A 22827-nucleotide genomic window follows, 5' to 3' on the forward strand; every position below is an offset into this window, starting at 1 on the left:
AGCGGGAGTGGGATTCATGTTCAAAACTACTTACAAGAGAGCCAATACCAAGAAGAGAAAACACGAGATGGAAATGCTTTAAGATGTGTGTAGAATTTATCAACTCTTGTTGTGCTGTGAGCATTCTCTGTTTCAGAATTCCCATCTTTTGTCCTATGTTCCCCTCTGGCACAGAAGGGTGTTGGGCAAAAAAAAAAAAAACTTCTTCCTGGAAGCCATGAATCAAATCACCCTTGTTTGGCACGCTCTTGTTAAGAAACCAAACTGCCATCCAGGTTGGTCATCCTTCTATTGCTTTGCTAACTAGAAAATTATTCCTCTCTCCTATGTGTAAATTTCAAAACTAAAAGCATATACTAGTATATGAATTGCAGAGGAAGACCCACAGATAGAAACTAGCTGGACTAGAAAACACTAGAAAATAGAAAAAAAAAAAAAAAAAGCAAACAACCTAAAGTAGAAAAAAAACCGTGAAAATCACAATGACCCGAAAGTTTATCTATAGAAATGAAAAAAATCAAGTGTTTTTTTTAAGTTAAATAAATTTGTTTTCATTAGTTATGCTTTTTTTTTTTTTTTTTTGCCAGCCCTTTACCTTTTTTTATTTTCTCCTGTACTGAACTCAGGCTTTAATCCTTGCCTACTCTGACCTACCCTTCACTCTCCAATGATTTACCTAGACTTTCCTCTATTTGTTGGGGGAATACGATGATGAAAATGGGAATCCATTTCTGTCCCCAAATAGCTCATACCTACACTCTCAATACCCACTTTTCTATTCTTATTCATTAATCTACACCACTGTTAAATGATAATTATTCTCCCTATTTATCTTTTCCCCACATTTCCCTTATTCTTTCTTATTTTTTAATTACTTGAAATGATTTGTATAGATATTAAATATTTATGGAGTTCTACATATTTACCTATGGTGCTATTTATTGGTTAACTTGGAGGGGATTTGTTGAATATTTTGCAAGAAAATGAAGGTTTAGCGACATGTTAAAAATTATTTTCAAAGATAGTCTCCTCATTGGACAAGTGGTAATCATTTATGGATGATATCTAACCCTGGGCTTCTTTGATATGTATTTTGGAGAAGTAATTTTTACAAAAATTACATTTGAGTTTGAAATGCATTGCATGATACCCCCCCCACCCCCACCCCCCAACCCCCGCCCTTTTGGAAGAGAATTTACCCTTCTAATTATGTTTACCTTAGGCTAATATTAAAATTGGTTTGCATTCCTTGACATAAAAACTGCCTCAGGGAGAGGTCACAGAAAGAGGGACTTGACCCAGAAACTTGCAGACAAGGGAGAAGTCTGCCCAGGGGTGCAGATGTAACCTAGATAATTCAGAAAGTGGATAAGCCACAAACATATAACCAAGAGGCACTTGTCTCTAAAAAGTGAACTAGAAATCTTATTAAAACTTTGCTTTCTTGCTAATTTTTTCTATTTTTTTAATTCTTTATCCCTGTTCAGATAAAAATCATAAAAAAATATTTCTTACTCTCACTTTCTATTTTACCATTTCTTTTTGCCTCTTTAGAAGAAAATATTCTAATATGGGGGTAGTCCAGAGCAAAAATAATTCAGTTGGCTTTACTTTGGCAGAATTTTAGTTATGTTCTTTTTCCTGTTTTTCTTTTCCTACCCTAGATGCACTTATACATAACTTGGATGACATCTCTTCTTTCCCACATCATCATTAACTCCGTGTAGGAAATAATAACAATTGTAGTTAAACAGGGCTTTTCTCCAGTGAGCTCCAAGTGATGTACAGCCATTATCTCAGGTGTGGACATACTATTCCTGTGAAGTAGGTAGTAGTATTCTCATTTCACAGATGGGAAATCTGTGTCATAAAGAGGTTAAATGAATTGTCCAAGGTTATGCAGAAAATTACTGTATGTTCAAGCCACATGGTGTACCCTCTTTAAGAAACTACTACTTAGAGAAAAGCCATGTAATATCTTATTAGCAATACGTTTGTCACTAATGACTGGGATCAACATAAAGATGTCCACTGAAGACTTCCAAGTATGAGGTAGTCAATAGCCAGATGAAAAGATATACAAAGAGAAGAAATATATGCTCCCTAGAGCCTGAAGTATAAACTCCATCATTCAACAGCAAGAACAGCAAGGCTTTTATTGAACTCCTGTTAGGTGCCAGCTACTATACTAACACTGGGACTGTAATTATGAAGACTCAGTCTTTGCCTCAAGAAACTCAAAAGTTGTTGAACAGAATGGAAATGTTTTAATGTTTATTTCTGAGAGAGAGAGAGAGAGAGAGAGAGAGAGAGAGAAGTGGGGAAGGAACATTGAGAGGGGGTGGGGAGACACAGAATCCGACTGGGAACACAGAGCCCCTTGTGGGGCTCAAACTCATGAACCACGAGATCATGACCTGAGCCGAAGTCGGACGCTTAACAGACTGAGCCACCTGGGTGTCCCTACAATGGAAATCTTTAAGAGATACTTCCATTTATTTTAAGGAAGTGTATAAAGCTGTGTGGTCACGTGCTAAATGGGTCCAAAATACGACTTAGAGCTCAAAGACCTCACAGAATTATTTGATACACATCTCAGATCGTTCTGATTTCCCCCATACTACCCAAGTCACAGTGTACACGGGGCATTGAGTTTACCTCTAAAAGGGGTTACTTTTAATCTTCTAAAGTATTATATTAAATAATAACAAATTACACATACATATATGTATAGGTATGTATATATACACATACTTTTATAGATTTCATAATCCTTTTGTCAGGACGTCAGGGAATTTTTTACACAGTAAATGAATAAGATTGAGTGTGGGGCGCCTAGGTGGCTCAGTCGGTTAAGCGGCCGACTTCGGCTCAGGTCATGATCTCACGGTCCGTGAGTTCGAGCCCCGCGTCGGGCTCTGTGCTGACAGCTCAGAGCCTGGAGCCTGTTTCCGATTCTGTGTCTCCCTCTCTCTCTGCCCCTCCCCTGCTCAAGCTCTGTCTCTCTCTGTCTCAAAAATAAATAAATGTTAAAAAAAATTTTTTTAAAAAAAGAATAAGATTGAGTGTTCAGACTCTTAAGACATCTAATTTGGAGACTTAAATATGTTTCAATTTGACTGTGCTTCTCTCAACATCCAGATTGCAGACCGAGTGTCTTCTCAGCAAGTGTGTTTTTATTGTCATATTTGAATATCGATTATGTCACATATATTGGTTATCTTCATCAGTCTTCAAAATACTACTTTAAAGCTACTTTAGTCTTCTTCCTTCTTTTTCCCAGTCTGCACTCAACCACAGAGTAGCTTTCCCTAATCACTCACCTATCTCCACCTTGATGCTACAACTCACCATCTAGAAAACTGTCTCATAAGCTTCCTACACAAGACTAAGAACATAGCATGTGGAAGTCATTAAGGACATTTTAAGTAGCTTGCACATTCAGCACATGCCCCGGGCCTAAAGCATATTAACCACATTATCTATGTCAAGTTCACCATTCCTCTGCCTTATAGTCATACAATTGAGAAATAGTATTGGCTGGTAATTTGTACTTCCAACTTTTGTGTTGCCATGAAACCATCTCTCTAGGTGCGAGTTCTGATTCTTATGTAAAAATCCACACATTTACAGATATGTATAAAAAGATCTCCACACATGTTTTACATATTCACTAAAAGTCTTTTCTTTAAAATGCAATGTAAGTTCCATTTTTTTTTTCTAGCTCAACTGAGATATAATTGACAAAGAAAGTTGTGGAGGTCCTTCCATGTGAGACAACATGGATTAAACTGGAGGGCATTATGCTGTGTCTCACTCAGACAAAGACAAATACAGCATGGTATCACCTATGTGTGGAATCTTAAAAAAAAACAAAAAAAAGTGTTAATAAATTAATCCATTGTCCACTTCCATTTTTTCTTTTTTTTATTGTAAGTTTTGTTCTATAAATCTTTTCATATGTCCTTGCTTTGTTAGCTCAAGGTCTTAAAGGTTTGTGAAAATGTACTATCTTCCAAACAGATAATAAAATGTTTTTATTGGGGCGCCTGGGTGGCTCAGTCAGTTAAGCATCCGACTTCGGCTCAGGTCATGATCTCACACTCCTTGGGTTCGAGCCCCGCGTCGGGCTCTGTGCTGACAGCTCGGAGCCTGGAGCCTGCTTCAGATTCTGTGTCTCCCTCTCTCTGACCTTCCCCTGTTCATGCTCTCTCTTTCTCTGTCTCAAAAATAAATAAACATTTAAAAAAAAAAGGAAAAAAATGTTTTTAGTATCCAATTATTATTGCCATATTTTTTCTGGACACAAAGACAGAAACATAGGCAAAGATATTTGAAAAGTTTGCTTTTGAGGAAATCATATGTTCTAGGACAAACTGCAATGTCCTTATTGCCCACATTCATTAGTCAATATCAAGTTTCTGCTCTGTTTTGTCTACTCATATCTAATCTCTTATATTTACAAAAACTAAGTGTCATATTTGTATATACTCTTCAGGTTTTGTTTGTGATCAATACTGTCCTTGCTCCATAGCTATTCAAAATTGAATGTCAGAACCTTGGGAGCAATATGTATTGATGTGAGTCTCTACTGTGCACCACTGTTCAAAGTTCCCCTACTGACTTATAGTATCTTTCTTCTTTATGGTGAATATCCAAACATCTAATTACAGTAACATAGAACAGTTATGTGAATGACTTCCTTTTCTGGGGTATTGGGGTTGACGGGGGGGGGGGGGGGGAATATACCTAAATAAGCTATGATAACCAAATAATCTTCCTTAATTAAGCACACAATGTAATTCATTTGAAATGCAAACCCTAAAGAGAGACAATGGAGATTAGAAGAAAACCCGTGAAGAAACTCCATGATTGTGTTCACTACCAGCATCTATTTTTTGTTTTCAAAAAATTATTAAATCTTCTTTAAGAGAAAGAAACATACGTCTTTAAGAGAAAGAAACATGCGTGATCGACACTTCTAAAAATAAAGGTATAAATGTTGAGGGAACTATTCTTGCCTTTTGTTTTTGTGGTGCTGCTTTTACTGTTCATTGTTGTTTTAAGTATGCAGATGGGTGTGGTGGAAAGAAAATGAAGTATGCCCTTACAGCTCTAGGTGCACCTTGAAAAGGTCAGGTCTACAGGACCTATTGTTTTTCTTTTGTGGTTCTTATTGTTGAAAAGGTAGCAAGGGTCTTTTGTAGAATAAACTCTTCTTTGTATGTTTTTCCCCCCACATTGTTTCTAGTACCAATTAGAAGAGCAAAGAAGTGCAAACTCCTGAATCTCATTCATTGGGTAAGATGTATCAAGTGTTTATTAAGGATCTACCATGTGCCTTCACTGTCCTATAGATTGGGGATACAATGGGGAATAGGGATTCTCAAGATTATAGAGTGAAAACCTGGAGAGAAATGAGGAGGCAAGATGGAATATAAAATTATTGCAGATAGTAACCATTGCTGTGGAGAAAAGAGACACCTGGAGCAGGACAGAGTGGGACTGTGTTGTGGGGGAGCTCTACTTAAGAAAGGGCAGCAGACAAGACAACTCTGAAGAGATAATATTGAGGCTGATATCTGAATAATGAAATTGAGACAGTCAGCCAAAGACCTAGGGAAAGTGTGTTTCTGACATAGGAAACTACAAGTGCAAAGGCTCAGAGGTAATAACAAATTTGGCATGTGAGGAAAAGACATAGTAAGAAAATTGAGCCAGTGCAAGACATGGAGGAAATGAAGTCCAAGAGATAGTTGAAGGCCAGATTAGGAAGGTCTTGAAAACCATGGCAAAATGATTGCATTTTACTATAACCTAAAATCAAAAGCTTGTGTATGGCTTTAAGCAAAGGAGTGCTATGGTAGGGTTTATATCTTTAAAATATCCTTTTGTCACTGATGTGGAAAGGGGATCTGAGGGAAATGAGGCTAAAAGAAAGATCAGGTAGCTACTACAATGGTCCAGATAAGAGACGATAGTAATTTGAACTTGACTGGTTAAGAGAAAAAAATATGAGAAGTAGTACAGTTCAGGAAAGCTTTGAGATTGAGCCCAAACTACCTGCTGATGGATTGTGTACAAGGAATGAGGGAAAGAATTAAGCACACGTCCTGAGCAATTTGGGAAATGATAGCCCCATCAACTGGCATAAAAAACAACAGGGAAGGGTAGGTTTAGGAAGATGGGAAAATTAAGAGTTCTGCCTCCTGACACAAGGATGGCCTCTGCAATCTAAGGATGATATAGACGTGAACCACTGGCCGCTGCTTGATAGTTTCTAGGGGTAGAACTTTCACTACTTTGAAAGCAGTACTAGGCACATTCCATGCTAATCACAATTTCCACAATATTCCTATGAGAAAACTGCTACCTTTATAATCTCCATACAGATGACAAAATTAAGATTTAGAGAGGTTACATAATTTGTGCAATAAACCACCACATTTATACACTCTGAAATGCTATCTATCAGGAAAAGAGCTCCTAGTGGAGGAAACGTTATCCCAGAGAAGATTCCAAGGCAGAAAGCAATTCCTACATCTCTGTGAAATGGATCTAGATCAGGAGATTTGGTCAGAAGTTTCAAGACAGAGTATAAAAAGCAGACCAATATTAAAGGAGGACTAGCTGCAAACTGCCTTTGCCATTAGACTGGAAAAGTTTGCCAAACTCCCCTGTGCCATTAGACTAAATAACATAAATTCTCTCTCCCTGAGAAGAAGTTGTTCCAGAAACCAGAGATGGAACTCAACTTGCTAGTTGGCTGTTAAGTAATTCCAGTTACATGGATTGGAAGGCTGCTGGTTCAGGAATCATTCAGTCATTTTGAAGGCAGTTGAATCTCATATACGAGGCATTGCTGATGGGACAGAGCACAAAAAAGTTGTTCAAACATTTGTTTCTATCAGGCTCTGGTCAGGTCTGATGTTAGGTAGAATATTGAGAATTTGCTGCTCAGGCTGAAGAAACTGATGTTTAATGTTTGATGTTAAAAGTTGCTTGTTCATCTTTCTCACCAATGGATGGATTGTTTTCCCTTCAGATTCTCTTCAGAGAGAAATTTCTTTCCAAAAGAAGTTTAAAATATCCCCTTGCAGTTATGATCAGGTGGAGACTGCTGATCATCGTAGACCAGGCAAGACAGAGCACTGGGAGTTGAAAGATTAAAAACATCATTTTAGGGTTAACAAGTTAAGACCACAAAACATTTTTTTTAACACTGGGAGAAAGAGTAATCCAATTTATCCCATAAAAATGTGTAAGGTCCTATTTTAATTCCTTAAGTGAAGAGACTTAAAAATTTATATCTGGGGCTCCCGGGTGGCTCAGTCAGTTAAACATCCGATTTTGGTTCAGGTCATGATCTCAAAGCCCATGAGTTCGAGCCCCGGATCTGGCTTTCTGCTGTAAACGCAAAGCCTGGTTGGGATCCTCTGTCTCCCTCTCTTTGCCTTCCCCCTACCCAGTCTCCCTCTCTTAAAAATAAGTAAACATTTAAAAAAAATTATGTTCAGACCATATGCTATAATTTATTAATGTGGCTTAATGAATTAATTCAGTTGTTTTTAAATATAACAGCTAATTAATGAATTAATTCAACAGATATTGTGTAAGTGCCCGCTGAGCTTCAGCAACTATACTGGGTGTTGGATACAATGTTGGGACACAATCTTTGCCCTCTTGGAGTTCACAGTTTGAGAAGGCATGCAAACAAACAAATAAACATGTGCAACTGCAAATTCTGAAAAGTGGAAGGAAGAAAAGAAGAAAATTCAGTGGAGACAATAAAAAGGATGACTTACTTCAGATTGGGTGATCTAGGAAGATTTCTCTGGGAAGGGGAAATTAAACTGAGATCTGAAAAATAAGGACTCAGTCAAATGAAGAATTGGGGGAGGAGGAAAGAAATGTAGGCCGTTGGTCCAGCCCCTGCAATGATTCAGGACTTGGTGAATTCAGGGAGTTGAAAATCACAGTTGTGTCAGGAGGGAGATGACAGGAGGAATGAGATGAGGTTGGAGAATAAGAGCCAGATCATGTCTGATTAAGACATGTGGGCATTTTCATATGCTTGCCTCCAAATGTAAGAGAAACCAAGGATGTGGCACCACCTGATAGAGGTTCTTCAAAGACCACACCAGCTGTTATGCCAGTAATGGATTAAAAGTGGGCAAGAGTAGGGGCACCTGGGTGGCTTAGTCGGTTGAGCGTCGGACTTTGGCTCAGGTCATGATCTCATGGTCCATGAGTTCCAGCCCCACATCAGGCTCTGTGCTGACAGCTCAGAGCCTGGAGCCTGCTTCAGATTCTGTGTCTCCCTCTCTCTCTGACCCTCCCCGGTTCATGCTGTGTCTCTCTCTGTCTCAAAAATAAACACATATTTTTAAAAAAATTTTTTTAATTAAAAAAAAACGGGCAAGAGTGGAAGTAGAAAGACATACTATTAGGTTATATTTCAAATACGGACTATTGATGGCTCAGCCTAGGACAGAAAATGGTCGTAGAAATGGAAAGCAAACTATAGATGTTCATTTTGAAGGTAAAAGCAGAGCTTACCGATGTACTGTAGCTACAAAGGAAGAAGTGGGTAAAAACAACAATTTCCAAGCTTGAAATCATGGGTAGATAGAATTTATATAAAGGACACCAACATTATTTTATTCTATTATTCTAATTTAATTTTTCATATTTAAATTTTTTGTTTTGCCAAATAAGCAATTATTTCTCTAGTTTTTTAAAGAATGAGAGGCACTTTCCCTTAAGAGCTCACATAAAGAGAGAAGCCAAGCCTTATTCTTAGAGACTTTCTCCTTTGCCCTCATGAAATATTGACAGGGTTCTCTCCCCATTTCCCAGCCCAGGCACAAAGAGCATAACTGCCCACAAGGGAAGATTCTGGGGGGATGGGATACAGAAGAATATGGGACATTTCTGGTATGGTATAAAGGTTATACTTTCAGTTAAAGGAAATAGAATGCTTTTTTTTTCTTTACTTTTTAAAATTTTAAATTTAGCAATGCTATCTGTCTTACAGCTACTTAATTACCAAAAGAAGCAGAAAAAGAGTTTTTAGCCTAGTTATTAGGCGAATGCCAAAGAATAAGTATGTTTTCTTATTTAACAATTTTTAAATTCCTCAGAAGCAGAATATGTTAGACACACACACACACACACACACACACACACACACAGAGAGAGAGAGAGAGAGAGAGAGAGAGAGAGAGAGAGAGAGAAATAGAAAGAGAGAGATGGGGGCATTTTATTTTGGTTCCTTTAATAATAAGAAATTGAGATTATGTCCTATGACATAGAAGTTGGCCATTAAAATATTAAAATGTGTCCCTAAGCATAGCACTTAGACTGATCAGAGCATGGACATTTCTATGACACACCTTCTGCTAATTTTAAACTAAATTTGAATCTGTTACTAAATGCAATATATCATCAGATCTAAGTTTTCTGTGCTTGTACTTATCAACGAGATATAGCTACTGAACCCAAATATTTGATATCAAAGTACAGTGGCTTTGACTGGTTGGCTTGCATAATGCCTTGAATGAGACTGCCTTCTACTCCTGAGTACCTGACTTGAATCAGAATTCAAGTTTGGGTTCATTGGAATGGTTTTAGAGCAAAGTTAACTTAATTTGCTCTAGTTAGCAAACTAGAGTAGAGTTTAGGAAGAATCTACTAGGAAGATCTACTAGGAAGAATCTACTAGGAAGAATCTAAATATTTCATGTACAAGAAGAATCTACTAGGAAGAAGATTCTACTAGGAAGAATCTAAATATTTCATGTACAAGAAGCTGGTCAGCATAGAAACAGTATTTATTGAGTATGGAACAAGTTTATGAATGGAACAGAGGCTGCAGATCACTAGGAAAGAAGTAGTAGATTTCATCTCTCTCCTTAGGAAACTTACTATGTAATGAAAAAGACATGTATAGTATCTGTTGCCTTATGGTCTCTCACTTACACAACCATAACCAGAGGTGACCGTATGCACAAAATCAAATAATAATAAATTAAAAAGCCTAGAAATTTAAAAGATAGAAGAAGAAGACAAGGGAAAGTGCCCACAGCAGAGTAACAAGTATTGTTCATGGGTTGACTAAGCATGGCTTGTTGGTTCAGTGGATTTAAAATTGAAAGGACGTAATCATAGAGTATGAAATACCTTGGCTGGCCCCCCATTTTAACAGACATTCAAACACAGACACACCCACCCACACCCACAGCCACACCCACCCCCACACCCACACACATACACACACTTCTCCTTAATTGGGAGTATAGCTGCTTAAGATTTCTAAGTAAAATGCAGAAGCTTTTTCATCAAGTCCAAGGTCTCAGGTCATTATGTTAAAAGCTATTCATAGTGGTACTCAGTTATAAGAGGCCAAAACAATTGTTTTCTGAAAAACTGGGGTAAAACAAACAAACAAACACATCCCTTACAAAAAGTATTCCCACACACTCTCACTCAGAGACACAAAGTTACCCACATCCTTCAGCTTTAGTAATTTATGTTCTTGGAGTTCATTTTAACCTTCTACTATAGTTCGATTATCTAATTTCCATATTCATTACTCAGTAAGGAGTCTGATCACATTAGATGTTATACAACCCTCATGAGCATGGAAAAAATAACTTCTGCGTATGATGACTATTTCAACTTGAAAACACTGTGGGACACACTCACAAAGCATACACTCATTTTACTGGAGAAAGGAAGAGACAAGAACTGCATCTGGAGGCAAAATTGCATTACATTTGGATACACATATGAATGTCTCAGTGTTTAATTGTTCAATGAAGCCTTCAAGAATTCTGTGAGTCTAAGTGATAAAAAGAGAATTAAAGGGCCCCCTAAGAATATATGCTTTTCTCAGCTGGCTCTTTCACTTTTCCCCAAACTTACAGAAAAGCAGAAGTGCCAGGAAAATGTGAATGAATGTTATGGAGCATCAGGCCCCCACTTTGTATAGTTTGACGTGTGCATATAAGCCATTTTCAGGCCAGCAACACCCTACAATAAAGTCACTCCTGTTTGTGACCGTTTATTAGGTCTTGAGGTAAATTTAGTAGCTTCTGACTGGTCGTTTAAGGAAATGAAATCAAATATAAACTCACACTTCATTACTAATAAAATCATATTCAGAATTAACTGTGATTTTTGCTGCACCCTTACGTGTAAGTATTGTTGCAAAAAGCATTCATTTGACATACACACAGGTTCTTATTAGGTCACAAGATAAAATAGATTTCTTCCTTTGAGCGGAGGTACTTAAAGTCTTAAAAAACCTTACCAGGAGGAGGTATTACATCATTGACAATTCCTTGTGAAAAAATAAATGAGTTGTCTAACCAAGGAGAATGGTTCCAGCACTCTTCCAAAGAGGAGGAGGCCAAGGGGAGGTGCTGTGTATGGAGCTAGGTCCCACAGGACGCAGCACTGGAGCCCTGAGTGGATTCATACCAAGAGGGAGGTGGTAAAATGAACAATGTCAAGCACCACTTACGTGACAATTTTGTTCTGAGCCAAACCTGGAAAGATGGCCCAAAGCAGGTGCTGGGTCTTTGTTGAGTAACAGGATGGCTATAACCCTGGAAAATCCTATTTTGCCTAAAATCTCTAGGGTTACTTCAAATAGAACCCAGAACTAACTCAACCCAAGTGACTACTAGAACAGGTTAAATCTAATCAGCAGGACTGACAGACATACTGCCTTGGGGTCTGCAGCTCTTCATCTCTAGTCTTGACTAGTTCTCAGACTGGAAAGGCAACAGCCACTGACAGAAAATAACTTCCAGGAACTGAATTAGGGAAACAAGTTCAAATTATCTGAAATTGATTTTTTAAATAAGTCAATATATATTCTAACCCGGTGAAATAATGAAGGATTTCAAGCAGAAATGGAAATAACAAAGCAAATATTATATTGTAATGATTAATAACTTTTAAGATTTGGCCTAAGAGAGTCACAGATTAAAACATAATTCAAGTTTAAGATATAGAATTAATATATTTCCTGTTTTATATTATATTCTCAAATTAAAACGATTTTTTACTAGGTATATAGCTGGCATTGGAATATTCAAAAGAACTTAACACAACTTATTCACCAGTTAGTCAGACACTGAAATATCAACCAATAGCCAACATTTACCTGAAACTAGATGAGGCTTAAAGAGTAAAGGGAAAATCATTCGCCAGGAATTTAAATCCTGTTATCATTTCTGTAAAGGATTACAAAACTGAGGCAAAACAAAATGAAAACTCAGCTTTTAAATATCTTCAGATTCCCCTCAATCCAACAGCCTCCACCTTCTGTTCTAATTGTGCCTTTTGGATCCTTCCTTCCTTCCTTTCATCAATCAATAGGTACATCGATCAATGTACAACATTTCTACGGTTGTGGTTGGAATACAAATTTAAATACATAGGTTGTGATCTCAAGAAACTTCTGTCTTGATTAATTGGCATAGCTGGGGAGAAAAGGCATACTAATAAAACCATAAATGACAATGCAAGAGAGTATCTGATAAGGCTCCAAGTGTGTGATGAGACAAGGTCTGTGGGAGTTCAGAGGTGGGAAGTACTACATGGTTTGGGCCTTGAAGCACTGATAATAATCAGAGGGTTTGAGTCATAAGGACAGATTAAACTCCAAGTCAGAAAAATACAGTGAGCAAAAGCACCAATGTAGGAATGCTTTAGATGTCTTCAGAGACCATTGAATGTATCTGGCAGGCTATCGCAAAGGATTTGTAGAGTAGGATTTAAAAAAAAGGATGGGAAGGTAGGTGGAGGAAGATGGTAGCCATTGTATCTAAATTCTTGTACCCCTTCTGAGAATCTAGAATCTAAACAGATGTCTAGCATGTTTGCATAAGGTAACCCAAATATGCCTTTCTTCCTCCTTCTCTCTGTCTCTCCCTCACCTGATTGGATCATGGTTAGATACTTGGCACAGGCTGGATGAACCGGATTATCTGTTCTGGAAATTTGGAAATTGTGACACTCTCTCTCTCTCTCTCTCTCTCAAAATGGGTAAAAAAAACTTTAAAAATGAGATAATATACACAAAGTGTTTAGAACAGCACTGGGCACACAGTAGGCAATGTCGACCATTATTATTATTTTTCAGTCCTGCCTATATTTCCCACACGTGGATCCCTCTGTTCTTAAAAATTCACCCCTCAAAAAACAAACAAACAAACAAAAAAACCATCCTTGTTTGTTTGAGTTAGTTTCAACTGTCCTATTTTTCCTGCAGCCAAATACTTCCTGACCTGAATGACTTCAAAAATAAACTTGGGTCACACAAGAAACATCTCAAATACTAGGTTCAGAAATGTGAATTCAAAACACTGAGATTTCCTTCTTTTTTGATCTTTTTCCCTCAATCAACCCATTTCCCAGAATTCAATCATGTACACTGACTCTCCTACTTTCCCCAAATTTCCAATTTGATGAAATGTAGTGAAATAGAAAAACTTTAAAAAATTACAGCAAATATTTATTTCCATGTCTTTTGCTCTTTCCAAATGCAATTTGAATCTGGGAAATTTGTTTAGGATTTCCTATAATTTTCAAGATGCTTAGAATTAGGGGAACTTAAACCAAGACCACCACAGACTTTTTTTTATGTGATTATTGCCTAATCTGCATTATGCAAGAAATCCCATATAACTTTTGTTTCTAAACAAATATAAGAAACTCAAGTTTTATGAAGTATTGTGGGTTTTTTTTTGTTTTTTAACCCCCACCTCCCCACCCCCCTGAGGTTTTTGAGTTAAGTGCTCTATAGCAACGCATTATTCCTTGGATATTTTATTCATGTAGGCTCAAAGTTGGGACCTGGAGAGGATTTTAGAATTTTACCATGCTATTTAAAAAAAAAAAAAAAAAACTATTAGGCAGTTTTCATTAGCTGTAAGAAGATATTCCACTTTAAGTAGGTATGTTTAATGTTAATTTGGGGGGAACTTTTCAAAATTCAATTAGTTTTCAATGTCTCCTTCAGATTTTTGTGTATTTTATATACAGAGAAAAAAACAGTGACCCTCACAAGATCATCTGTAACAGTTTGTGGGTAATATTGAAGTCTGCAAAGTAGATTATTCTCAAAGAATGAAAAATATATAGTAGCCATATTTCTATTATTACAGCTTGGTCTGAATATGATAATCCTAATTATGGCTTCTAATAAATACCTAAATTCAATAACAAAGTTTTTAGCAAGGCATTTTAAATTTATTCCGTAATACTTATAACAGTACAGAAATTTTTGTTTCAAAACAATAAATCGTATAAACAAAATTGTATTTATGTGTTACCCTCTGTTTCTAAATCTAAGTTAACCAATAAGTAAATAGATATTTTTCATGTAATTTTTTTAGCTTTTAGTTAAAAATTAAATTTAGATTTACAGAAAAGCTGTACAAACAGTAAAGAAAGTTCTTGTTTACCCTTTTCCCAGTTTCCTCTAATGTTAACATCTTACCTTATCATGGAACATTTTTCAAGGCTAAGAAATTAACAATAATATGATACTGTTGGCAGAGCAGAGACTTTATTCAGACTTCACCAGGTTTTCCACTAATGGCCTGACATGTTCATGGGACTAGACTACCAGGAGTCAGTCCCAGCTATTCTTCTAAAAAGGGTGTTGATATTGGGAAAGGTACTAAACTTTCCTGTAGAGTGGGATGAAGTAGGACAAATCCCCTTTGGGCTGTTGTAAGATTTAAATGAGACTGGCGCTAATCTAGCATACCATGCTGTATTTAAGTCTTCTATGGTACCCCTGAGCTGTGACAATTCTCGATCCTTTTCCTGTGTTTCACTACCTTGACATTTCTAAAGATGCTGGTCAGGTATTTTGTAGAATGCCCTATTTGGGTTTGCCTGATGTCTTCTCATAATTAAACTGAACTTACAGATTTGGAGAAGAACATCACAGCGGTAAAGTGTCCTTTTCACCTCACACCCTATGAGGATGTGTATATCAACGTGACTTACTGCTGGTGACGTTAATCTTTATCCCTTGTCTGCCTGCTTTCTCTGCTAGTTTTCCCTTTCCAAATTCTATTTTTTTGGAAGCAAGTTACTAAGTCCAGCCTATATTCAAGGGATGGGGAACTAAATACCATCCCTCCCTGACCCTAGAGAAGAAACGGTTTGTAACAACAAATATTTAGGGAAAGCTACTTTGAGGCTACCCAAACATAGTGTTTCTCCTTAATGTTTCACCCAATTTTAGCATTCATCAGTCGATTTGCCTGCTGCAGTTATTACTGCTGTATTCTAATTATGATTTTCTATTTCCCTCATTCCTTGTACATTTATTACTTGGAATTCTGTGAGGAAAATGTAGCCTTTCTCCAGCATTCATTTATTTATTAATCATTTATATCAGTGTGGATCCATGAGTACTTAATTTTATCCTTGCCTTATAATCCAATATGATTATTACTCATTTTATTGCTCAAAATGATGCAGATTTGGCCATAGGTGACTCTTCTAAGTTGACTCTAATGTCCTTTTAAAAATGATCCCATACTTTTTTTCTTTATTTTCTTTTTCTTAAACACTCCCTTACTGCTCCAGGCTCATTTTTATTTCCTGGTCCAGTCCTAGAATCAGTCATTTCTCCAAGGAAACTTGCTTCCTTCCATTGGAAATGGTATTTAGAAACCAAGATCTGGGTGCTTATTGATAGTACGTGTCACTAGCACCTTAAATATAGTAAAATGTTTTGAGTACAACTTAGGGAACAGAGTTAGGAAAGATATGCACCAGCCCATGGATATAATTATTTCTGTATTTATCTGTCTGCGTCTATTGAAAATAAACATGAGGTCAACCTTATTTGACACTGACAAAATTTCCAAATGTAAATTTGAAGTCAGCACAGATTTCATTCAAATATCTGCACATTTAGACCATGAGTTTTTTTAAGCACCTTCTGAGTCATCAGAGATTTCATCAAGTTCACTCTTCTCTAATGTTTTAATATTCCATTACACTGAATTTATTTGAAATATGATAAACACATTACATAGTAACCAGAGATTTATATTATTATACTTTCATTCCATAAGCATTTATTAAGCACTGAGAGAAAAAGCAGCAGTAAGACTTACAAGGCTGCTTCCCTCATACAGTTTTTATTTAGAGACTAATATGCATTATTTGTACTGATTTAATTGCCTATAATATACTGAGCATTGTTTGTTTTGTCACAAACATACCCTGAAAATGTTTCCTGCCCTCAAAATACTTGCTGTCTAAGGGGGCAATATGAAGTTGTCATGAGGTTTAGCTTCATCACATGAAAATATAGTGTATCAGTACATACCTCAAGTTTTATAAACTTAAATTTCTTTTAAAAATGCCTTTTTAAATGCCTTTCTCAGAAAAAAATGCCTTTTCTTAATAAGTTTTAATAATCAATCAAAATAAAAGTGTTGAAATGTTTTTTATAAGAAGTATTTAATGTCACGTGTGACTTAAAACAACTGATCAAACCCATTGCAGCAGCTTATATGATATCAGAACAGAGAGACATCTCAGTAATCTCAGTTGGAAATGAAGCCTTGATACCTACGTTCAGTGCACATCTTTGGCCTCTTGGCTGCCAGACCAATGCCCATCTGTTTAAATGGCAGGTTGCCTACTCATAAGCTGGCTGGCCTCTTGTACTATGACACGAGTTCCAGCCAATGACAGCTAACAAAATGCTACAGGAGGCAGCTCTTCTTACAGGAGGTCCTTCCTTATGCCAGAGTTAGAGGGGCAGTTGGCATCACGCATCCATTTAAACTTTGTCACACCTGTTGACACTTTTGTGCCAAAAGCAGACAATACTACAAACGAACACGAGAAAGCACAAAGAATTTAACGAAGCTTAAAAATAACCCTTCTCACCCTCTTAGAAATAGATGCTCAATTTCACTGCTGATTACTTACTTGCACAGTTGACATTTAATTAACAGTAATTGAGGATAGCCTTCTAAGTGGCCAGAAAAGAGTTTGCATTCAGGTGTCCTACATCTCCAGGATTTGGGTCCTAAATGCCCCATATTGTGTCATGCAGTGTAAGTCAATAATTACATTAAATACCTCTTTTGTCTATCTCTTTTCTAACAAATACAGACACATCTCAATGAAAGAAGATCCCTTTTAAGATAGCTTTCTTTTACTGGAGATTTGAAGTAATTATTCCAATTATCTAGGCTCCTATATGCACCAAAAAACTTGCATTGTCTCTTTCCTGGAATAGGTTAAAGCTACTAGATGGGGATGTGAGGGAAATACATTGTAACATTGTCCCGGATTTTAACTTTAACAAACATCAGGTTATATATATATATATATATACACACACACACACACATATATATGTATATATACATATGTGTATATATATGTGTATATATATAATTTATTATATATTATATAATTTGTATATATAAATTATTATATATATAAAATTTAATATATATAAATATTTAACCTCATGTTTATATATAAATATAAAAATAAATATGTATTTATATATTTATATATACTTATATATATATAATTTAAATATAATAGTAAAATATGACTATTTATGATTATATTCATTATTTGTAGTATTTCAATTGCCTGTGATTTGTTGAGTTTTGTTGTGTGTTTTGTCACAAGCACACTCTTAAAATACAACTCTATGGGGAGGATGGCAGAACAGCATAGAAGTTTTTTGTGTGTCTCCCGTCAATGAAATACAGCCAGACCAACACTACACGCCTAGAAAACCAACAGGAGGATTAACACAACAATCGGCACAACCAGGACTACAGAATTCAGCAGGTACGCAATGTGGAGAAGTGAACCTGGGGAGCAACAAGGTGCAGGAAAGGAGGTGCTTTTGCGAGCGGAGAGAGGACGGAGACTGGGGGGGGAAGGGAAAATACGGGAAACCAGCTGGAGAGAAAGTGGAAAATTGGAAACAGCCGCAGGGACTAAACTAAAAAGGGAGAAAGGAGAAAGGAGAGAGTTTAAATTCCATTAAGACTGCAAACAAGGGGAGCGCAAAGGCTGCAACTCCGCAGCTTGATACCTGGTGATGCTCTGGTGGGAAGGGAAAATCCCCAGGAACAGAGTTGGGTCCGGGAGGTTCTCGGGCCACATGAGGAAAAGTGGTTCCACTGCTGGAAGGACATTTGGTAGAGACTGTTGAAGCCACCTGGTCCCAGCAGACCCCAGAAAACGGCACATGCACTGGTGCTGGAACAAAGTCGTTAAGGGTGAAGCCTGGTGCCAGATACGTGTTGCGATTTTCCATAATCCCTGAAACGCTGCTGCTACACTATCTCGTGAACGTTTTCTGGGGCGGGCTGGCACCTGGCCATAGTCTCAGGGCACCGGCAGCAGCAGGGTCCAGCAAGCATTCCTGGGTACAGCCAACATTCGGCCATTGCTCACTCGGCCATTTCTCGGTGAGACCCTCCTGCAGAGGAGTGGGACGGGTCCGCAGTCCTTCCAAAGTAAGGGGCCGGGGGAAACAGGCACATCTGAGACAAAACTCGAGAGAGAGGTACTGCCTGAGGCCTGATCACGGAAAGTGAAAAAGCGGGGAATGGATGAAAGCTGAGGACGAGTGCGCCATCTGGGAGAACAGACTGGTTAGCTGGGGGGCGCCATTTCACCACTCCCGTGCATGCGCATAGGCAACTATGAGCCCCGCAACAATCCACCCCAGTAGGCTAGCAGCGCCATCTAGTGGTGAGCAGAGCTGTTACACTGAGTCCCGCCCAACTGGGCCAACTTCACTCTCCAAGAGCACAAGTCTCACCGCCGGCTTAGTTTACGGACTATAAAGCGCTACATAGACTGACTTCTAGGAAAAAAAAACGAAGCAATTTCAGCCCTACTTCAATCTGTTAGCACGTTCATCTATACAATTTTCTTTCTTTTTTTTTCTCTTTAACGCTTCTTTTTTTTGAACACAGAGAGAAAAAATTCATTTTCATTTTCAATTTTTAATAAAAATATTTTTCTTTAATTTTTATTACTATATTTTTTACTTTTGTGTAATTTTTTTCAAATTCTATTTTACTTCCATCATTTTATTTTAGTCTACTTCAGGGTATTCACCTTTCAAATTTTCAAACGATCTCCTTTTTTTTTTCTTTTTTTCCTCTTTTTCATTTCTTTTTCTTGAATGCAGAAAGAGAAAAACTTCATTTTTACTTTCAATTTCTATTAAGAATATTTTCTTCAATTTTTTACTATACTTTTTGCTTTTATGTAAATTTTTTTCAAATTCTATTTTACTTCCATCATTTTATTTTAGTCTGCTACAGTGTATTAACTTCCTCAAATTTTCAAATGATTTCCTTTTTTTCTTTTTCTTTTTTCTCTTTTTGTTTCTTTTTCTTGAATAAAGAAAAATAAAAATTCATTTTTATTAATTTTTATTAAAAATCTTTTTTTAATATATTCTACTATATTCTTTACTTTTGTGCATATTTTTTCAAATTCTATTTTACTTCCATCATCTCATTTTAGTCTACTTCAGTGTATCTATCCATTTTTTCAAATTCTCAAATGATTTCCTTCTTTTTCTCCCCCCCCCCTTTTATTTTCTTTAATCTGTCAAACCACTTTCAACACCCAGATCATAAACACACCTAGGATCTAGCATTATTTATTTGATTTGTGTGTGTGTGTTTAATTTTTAAAATTTTAATTTTAAAAAATTTTAATTTTAATTTTTCTACCTCATAATTCCTTTTCTCCTTTCAAAATGGTAAAATGAAGGAATTCACCCCAAAAGAAAGAGCACAAAGAAACGACAGCCAGGGATTTAACCAATACAGATGCAAGCAGAATTTAGAATCTGAGCCAGAATTTAGAATCACGATAATAAGAATACTAGCTGGAGCCAAAAGTAGATTAGAATCCCTTTCTGCAGAGATAAAAGAAATAAAAAATAGAAAGAATGAAATTAAAAATGTTATAACTGAACTGCAATCACAGATGGATGCAGCGGCAGCAAGGATGGATGAGGCAGAACAGAGAATCAGCGACATAGAGGACAAACTTATAGAGAATAATGAAGCAGGAAAAAAGAGGGAGATTAAGGCAAAAGAGCACGATTTAAGAATTAGAGAAATCAGTGACTCATTAAAAAAGAATATCAGAATCATAGGGGTCCCAGAAGAGGAAAAGAGAGAAATAGGGGTAGAAGGGTTATGTGAGTAAATCATAGCAGAAAAATTTCCTAACCTGGGGAAAGGCACAGACATCAAAATCCAGGAAGCACAGAGGACGCCCATTAGATTCAACAAAAACCGACCATCAACAAGGCATATCATAGTCAAATTCACAAAATACTCAGGCAAGGAGAGAATCATGAAAGCAGCAAGGGAAAAAAAGTCCCTAACCTACAAGGGAAGACAGATCCGCAGCAGACCTATCCACAGAAACTTGGCAGGCCAGAAAGGAGTGGCAGGATATATTCAGTGTGCTGAATCAGAAAGATATGCAGCCAAGAATTTTTTATCCAGCAAGGCTGTCATTCAAAACGCAAGGAGAGATAAAAAGTTTCCCAGACAAACAAAAATTAAAGGAGTTTGTGACCACTAAACCAGCCCTGCAAGAAATTTTAAGGGGGACTCTCTGAAGGGAGAAAAGATGAATTAATTAATTAATTAATTAATTAATTCCAAAAGCAACAAAGATGACAAAGGACCAGAAAATACCACCAGAAACTCCAACTCTACAAGCATCATAATGGCAATAAATTCCTATCTTTCAGTACTTACTCTGAATGTCAATGGACTCAATGCTCCAATCAAAAGACATAGGGTAACACAATGGATAACAAAACAAGATCCATCTATATGCTATTTATAAGAGACCCACTTTAGACCTAAAGACACCTTCAGATTGAAAATAAGGGGATGGAAAACCACCTGTCATGCTAATAGTCAACAAAAGAAAGCCGGGGTAGCCATATTTATATCAGATAATCTACACTTTAAAATAAAGACTGTATCAAGAGATGTAGAAGGGCATTATATCATAATCAAGGGGTCTATCCACCAAGAAGACCTAATAATTGTAAACATTTATGCGCCAAAAATAGAAGCACCCAAATATATACATCAGTTAATCACAAACATAAAGAAACTCATCGATAGTAATACCATAATAGTAGGAGACTTCAACACTCCACTCACAGCAATGGACAGATCATCTAATCAAAAAATCAACAAGGAAACAATGGCTTTGAATGACACATTGGACCAGATGGACTTAACAGATATATTCAGAACATTTCATCCTAAAGCAACAGAATATACATTCTTCTCTAGAGCACATGGAATGTTCTCCAGAATAGACCATATACTGGGACACAAATCAGCCCTAAGTAAGTACAAAAAGATTGAGATCATACCGTGCATATTTTCAGACCACAACACTATGAAACTTGAAATCAACCACAAGAAAAATTTTGGAAAGGTAACAAATACTTGGAGACTAAAGACCATCCTACTAAAGAATGAATGGGCTAACCAAGAAGTTAAAGAGGAAATTAAAAAGTATATGGAAGCCAATGAAAATGATAACACCACAACCCAAAACCTCTGGAATGCAGCAAAGGCTGTCATAAGAGGAAAGTATATAGCAATCCAGGCCTTCCTAAAGAAAGAAGAAAGATCTCAGATACACAACCTAACCTTACGCCTTAAGGAGCTGGAAAAAGAACAGCAAATAAACCCCAAACCAGCAGAAGACAGGAAATAAAAAAGATTAGAGCAGAAATTAATGCTATTGAAACCAAAAACAAAACAAAACAAAACAAAACAAAACAGTAGAACAGATCAATGAAACCAGAAGCTGGTTCTTTGAAAGAATTAACAAAATTGATAAACCACTAGCCAGTTTGATCAGAAAGAAAAAGGAAAGGACCCAAATAAATAAAATCAAGAATGAAAGAGTAGAGATCACAACCAACACAGCAGAGATAAAAACAATGATAAAAGAATATTGTGAACAATTTTATGACAATAAAATGGGCAATCTGGAAGAAATGGACAAATTCCTAGAAACATATACACTACCAAAACTGAAACACAAGAAATAGACACAAGAAACACAAGAAATAGAAAATTTGAACAGACCCATAACCAGTAAGGAAATCAAATTAGTAATAAAAAATCTGCCAAAAAACAGGAATCCAGGGCCAGAAGTCTTTCCAGGGGAATTCTACCAAACATTTAAGGAAGAGTTAACACCTATTCTCCGGAAGGTGTTCCAAAAAATAGACATGGAAGGAAAACTTCCAAACTCTATGAAGCTGGCATTACCTTGATTTCAAAACCAGACAGAGACCCCACTAAAAAAGGAGAACTATAGACCAATTTCCCTGATGAACATGGATGCAAAAATCCTCAACAAGATATTAGCTAACTGCCTCCAACAATACATTAAAAAAATTATTCACCATGACCAAGTGGGATTTATGCCTGGGATGCAGGGCTGGTTTAATATCTGCAAAACAATTAATGTGATTCATCACATCAATAAAAGAAAGGACAAGAACCATATGATCCTCTCAATAGATGCAGAGAAAGCATTGACAAAATACAGCATCCTTTCTTGATAAAAACCCTCAAGAAAGTAGGGATAGAAGGAGCATACCTTGAGATCATAAAAGCCATATATGAACGACCCAACGCTAATATCATCCTCAATGGGGAAAAACTGACAGCTTTCCCCCAAAGCTCAGGAACAAGACAGGGATGTCCACTCTTGCCA

This window comes from Prionailurus bengalensis, chromosome C1, assembly GCF_016509475.1.
Source record: "Prionailurus bengalensis isolate Pbe53 chromosome C1, Fcat_Pben_1.1_paternal_pri, whole genome shotgun sequence".
Classification (NCBI taxonomy): Eukaryota; Metazoa; Chordata; class Mammalia; order Carnivora; family Felidae; genus Prionailurus; species Prionailurus bengalensis.